General features: G+C 42.5%; 1 long non-coding RNA gene across 5 annotated transcripts; it reads right to left on the bottom strand.

The window, feature by feature from the left end:
- Positions 1–229: 229 nt before the first annotated feature.
- On the bottom strand, positions 230–4,388 carry LOC110227885. 5 transcript variants are annotated; one of them, XR_002331548.1, is made up of 3 exons: positions 4,280–4,388; positions 3,762–3,875; positions 230–658 (listed from the first exon to the last, which is right to left on the bottom strand). It is a non-coding gene; the product is annotated as an uncharacterized LOC110227885 (long non-coding RNA). The 5 variants fall into 5 exon arrangements; XR_002331545.1 differs by having other exon boundaries at positions 230–668; XR_002331544.1 differs by lacking the exon at positions 230–658 and adding an exon at positions 1,791–1,802 and having other exon boundaries at positions 4,280–4,387.
- Between the last annotated feature and the right edge of the window lie 619 nt (positions 4,389–5,007).

The raw sequence follows: 5,007 nt of genomic DNA on the forward strand, positions 1-5,007 counted from the left end.
AACTATTAAGAGCTCTTCTTCATTCTCTTAGACCATCTTTATCGGTACATCTGTACCAATGATCTTATGAATAAAAAAATAGAAATTAATAAAAAATGGGTCAAGAGCATATAGAACAGGTCTCAGACAAGATCTGTTCTTTCGGAGGTCTTGCGCCAGGTGGCGAAAGGTAAGTGGGTAACAATTTTTTAAAAAACCAAAAATGTTTTCATATCTCACTCTCTCTCCACCTATCATCATATTCTCTCTATCTTTCTCTCTCTCTTACCTTATTATAATACTATTATAATTATCATAATATCTATCTTTAAAGATATATCCATAAATATGCCCTTATATAAGAGCCATTCTTCATTCTCTTTCTTCTTTTTTCAATATTTTTATTTTTTTATTAATTTTTTTAAGAATTCCACACATTTTAGAACCTCTCATTGAGGATGGTCTAAATAATTAACCATGATATATGTAAAGCCACTAACAACAAACCAATTAATGAAACAAAGTTTAGAGCTTATGCAAGCTTCCTTCTTTAGTTGATCGGACCTCTTAATACTAGTTACTTCATAGTCTTGCTTGCTTTCAACCTCTTGCTATTGCATATTATCTTGGTCCCCATATGATTCGTCCTCTTTTGTAATCAGGCTCAATCAAACCTTACCTAGAAAAAACTACAAGAACCGAATTTAGATCTAACGTAAAATCACACATACGTTATTCTGTTCCTGGTGTATTCTTCACGATAATATAAGTAAATCATGTCTATTATAATTATAGGGTATTATTTAAAAGTACCAATTCCTATCTACTTTGAATATAGGATATACATACAGTATATAATCAACCCGTTCCAAGGGGTGATTCGAGCCATCGATTGAGGCATACTTTTATAACAAATACTTTCTCGCAATCAGAGGAAGTTCAATCCGGAATTCGGTTTTCTCTATAAAATATTTCAACTTTAAAGGAATAGTAAATTAGCAATTAGTGAAATTGAAGCTACTATAAATCCGTTATGTTGTTTGGTGATGGTTTAGATTAGTTTTTTCAGTCATAATTTTCTATTACAAAAAGAAATAAGTTTGACGAAAAAGAAAAAAAAAACAGAATTAAGTTTTGCTTTTGTTTTTTCTTTCAAATTTTGATTCGGTTTAAAATTCAATTTAGGGTTTTAAATATTTAGAATATAAAACTAACTTTTTCTAATATAAATGCTTTGACTAAAAGTGGAGTATCTCACATTCATCATATCGACATAATTTTTCTTTGTTTCTCGTATTCCTAGCTATGATATAAAATCATGTCTATATATTATCGGGCTAAAAAGTACCAATTCTCGGGATAGCATGCTTCAACGATTAAAGATATACAAGAAACTATTAGGAGATGATGGATCTCCTGTACTAGCGACAGAGTACATGAAGTGATGCACAAGAATACAACTTTCTTGTAAATATGGAAACTGTTTTAGGGTTAGAATCATTATATTTATAGAGTACTAACTATTACAGGACTAACTATTATTTCTCCATTGTACACGTTACCTCACTTCACTAATCTGGTCCGATCACCCCTACTAATTAATAGTTCAAAAGGCTAAATTCTGTTGAAATAGCTAGAAAAAAATTATCTCGAGGAGACGTGATGAATTTTGTCGACTACAGTGCGCTTCGACTACAGTGTGTTTCGACTACAGTGTGTACAGTGTAGAGTGTAGTGTGTGTTTCGTGTTTCGACTACACGCACTGCAGTGCATCGACTACAGGGATTTAGGGTAAAGTGTGTAAAGTGCTTCGACTACAGTGCTTTACTTCGACTACAATGCTCCTTCGGCTACGGTGCTGCTTCAGCTACGATGCTGCCTTGCTGCTTGTGCTGCCTTGCTGCTTGTGCTGCCTTGCTGCTTGTGCTGCTTCGGCCACGGTGTGCTGCTTCGGTTGCTTCGGCCACGGTGCTGCTTCAGCTGCGGTGCTGCTTCGGCCACACGGTGCTGCTTCGGCCACACGGTGCTGCTTCGGCCACACGGTGCTGCACGGTGCTGCTTCGGCCGCTTCGGCCGGCCACACGGTGTTGCTGTTTCGGCCACGCTTCGGCCACACGGTGCTGCTGCGGCCACACGGTGCTGCCACACGGTGCTGCTTCGGCCACACGGTGCTGCACGGTGCTGCTTCGGCCGCTTCGGCCGGCCACACGGTGCTGCTGCTTCGACCACGCTTCGGCCACACGGTGCTGCTGCGGCCCACACGGTGTGGCTGCGGGCGGCCACACGGTGCTGCGGCTACGGTGCTGCGGCCTGCTACGGTGCTGCGGCCTGCTACGGTGCTGCGGCCTGCTACGGTGCTGCTGCTGCGGCTACGGTACGGTGCTGCGGCCTGCTACGGTGCTGCTGCTGCGGCTACGGTACGGTGCTGCGGCTACGGTGCTGCTGCGGCTACGGTGCTGCTGCGGCTACGGTGCTGCTGCGGCTACGGTGCTGCTGCGGCTACGGTGCTGCTGCGGCTACGGTGCTGCTGCGGCTACGGTGCTGCTGCGGCTACGGTGCTGCTGCGGCTACGGTGCTGCTGCGGCTACGGTGCTGCTGCGGCTACGGTGCTGCTGCGGCTACGGTGCTGCTGCGGCTACGGTGCTGCTGCGGCTACGGTGCTGCTGCGGCTACGGCGGTGCTGCGGCTACGGCGGTGCTGCGGCTACGGCGGTGCTGCTGCGGCTACGGCGGTGCTGCTGCGGCTACGGCGGTGCTGCTGCGGCTACGGTGCTGCTGCGGCTACGGTGCTGCTGCGGCTACGGTGCTGCTGCGGCTACGGTGCTGCTGCGGCTACGGTGCTGCTGCGGCTACGGTGCTGCTGCGGCTACGGTGCTGCTGCGGCTACGGTGCTGCTGCGGCTACGGTGCTGCTGCGGCTACGGTGCTGCTGCGGCTACGGTGCTGCTGCGGCTACGGTGCTGCTGCGGCTACGGTGCTGCTGCGGCTACGGTGCTGCTGCGGCTACGGTGCTGCTGCGGCTACGGTGCGGCTGCGGCTACGGTGCGGCTGCGGCTACGGTGCGGCTGCGGCTACGGTGCTGCTGCGGCTACGGTGCTGCTGCGGCTACGGTGCTGCTGCGGCTACGGTGCTGCTGCGGCTACGGTGCTGCTGCGGCTACGGTGCGGGCTACGGTGCTGCTGCGGCTACGGTGCTGCTGCGGCTACGGTGCTGCTGCGGCTACGGTGCGGCTACGGTGCTGCTGCGGCTACGGTACGGTGCTGCTGCGTGCTGCGGCTACGGTGCTGCTGCGTGCTGCGGCTACGGTGCTGCGGCTACGGTGCTGCTGCTGCTGCGGCTACGGTGCTTCGACTACCGACTACAGTGCGGCGGTGCGGCGACCGACTATAGCTACGAGTACACAATAATGCTAATAATAAATAGACTTAAAAGTGTTCGGGTATCGTGTGTGTTTTGACTTTAAATGTTGAATGACCTTTTTCCGACTACATGTTTCACGGTGTTTGGAAAAAAATGTATTTCGACTGTAAAATGTAGTTTGACAAAGTTCTTCGACTAATTAACTTTTGGCATAAATGTGATAATATTTTTAGTTGGCCATTGAATCAAATATTCGACTTAAGTGTTTCAAAGTTTTAACTAATGTGTGCTTGGAAAAACAAAAAGTGTTTCAATTCACTACTGAAAAAGTATTTTCATTTAGTAATTTACGTGTGTGTTTTTAGACGTAAGGTGTTCGACTGAAAAGTGCTTCAAGTATTGGAAAGCATTGTAAGAACTAACCTCGAGGAAATTGCAGTTCATGTTGGGGGCGTAAAACTTTTTGCTCTAAGTAGAGAAAATTGCTGTTGGCTTGAAAGCTCGGTCCTCAACTCCTCATCAGTATATATATGATTCCTTGCCAAAAGAATTTAGTTTAATTAAATAACGAAATTAAATTTGCAAAAGGAATTTCATTTGCCAAAAGAAGTTTAGCATGACTATATAATCAAAGAAATAATAACGAAAATATGAACCTCATACACCGTCGTCTAAAAACATATTGTCACCCTAATTCTTCAACTTTGAAATCCAGAAGTTTTAAACGAAACATCAACAAGAATAGCAGAGCAATTCGAATTACAGAGAGAGAAAAAAAACCAATTTTTTAAAAATAATCGTGAAATTAAATATAAAAGAGGGCTAATAATCATAATAAACAGAGAGTAAAAACAAAAACAAAAAGAAATCAAATGAGAAATCTTTTTTGCAGTTGTAGAAAGACTGGAAAATAAAAATAAAAAATGACCAAAGCGACTTACCGCTTACGTACGGTTGGCTGAATTCTGTCACCAGAGATGAATAGAGAGACGAGAAGAGACAAGACTCAGTTTCTTAAGTTTTACATGTTTGGATTTAGATTTATAGCGAAACAAAGACTGTCTTTATTATATATACTAGATGTTAACCCGCGGTACACCGCGGGTCTATATTTTTATTAGAAAAATTTATTAAATTTTGTTTTAAGATACTCTATAGATATATACTATTTTTTTGTTTAATTTAAATGTATAATACACCGTGAGACGAAATTTTATTACAAAAATTGAAATTTTATAGATAGACGTAGTATAAAAACAATAGATTCAATTGTATGATTTTGAATAAGATGCTGATTTAACCCGTCTTATACTGATTTTACCCGCGGTATACCGTATGCTAAATTTTAAATAATAAAATGAGGATTTAATATGTGTTATAGCGATATATTAGTGATATTTTAATTTTATATTAATATCAATCCTAACCAAACCTGTGTCATACAATTCGTCCCGTAATATTTAAAACTATTTTATAAAAACTCAAAAACCATAGCTAAATGGGCAAACAAAAGCCAAAAAATTTAAATATATCAATTAGAAATTTTTGAATTTAATTAGAAAAGATTGCTCCATAATTTTAAATCTTACGTATTTAATGTATTTATGAAGATTTGATATTTGAATTTATTTGAGAACATTACTTATTTTTAGCAATTTCAGAAAAAGAC

This window comes from Arabidopsis lyrata (assembly GCF_000004255.2).
Source record: "Arabidopsis lyrata subsp. lyrata unplaced genomic scaffold ARALYscaffold_6, whole genome shotgun sequence".
NCBI classification, from domain to species: Eukaryota; Viridiplantae; Streptophyta; class Magnoliopsida; order Brassicales; family Brassicaceae; genus Arabidopsis; species Arabidopsis lyrata.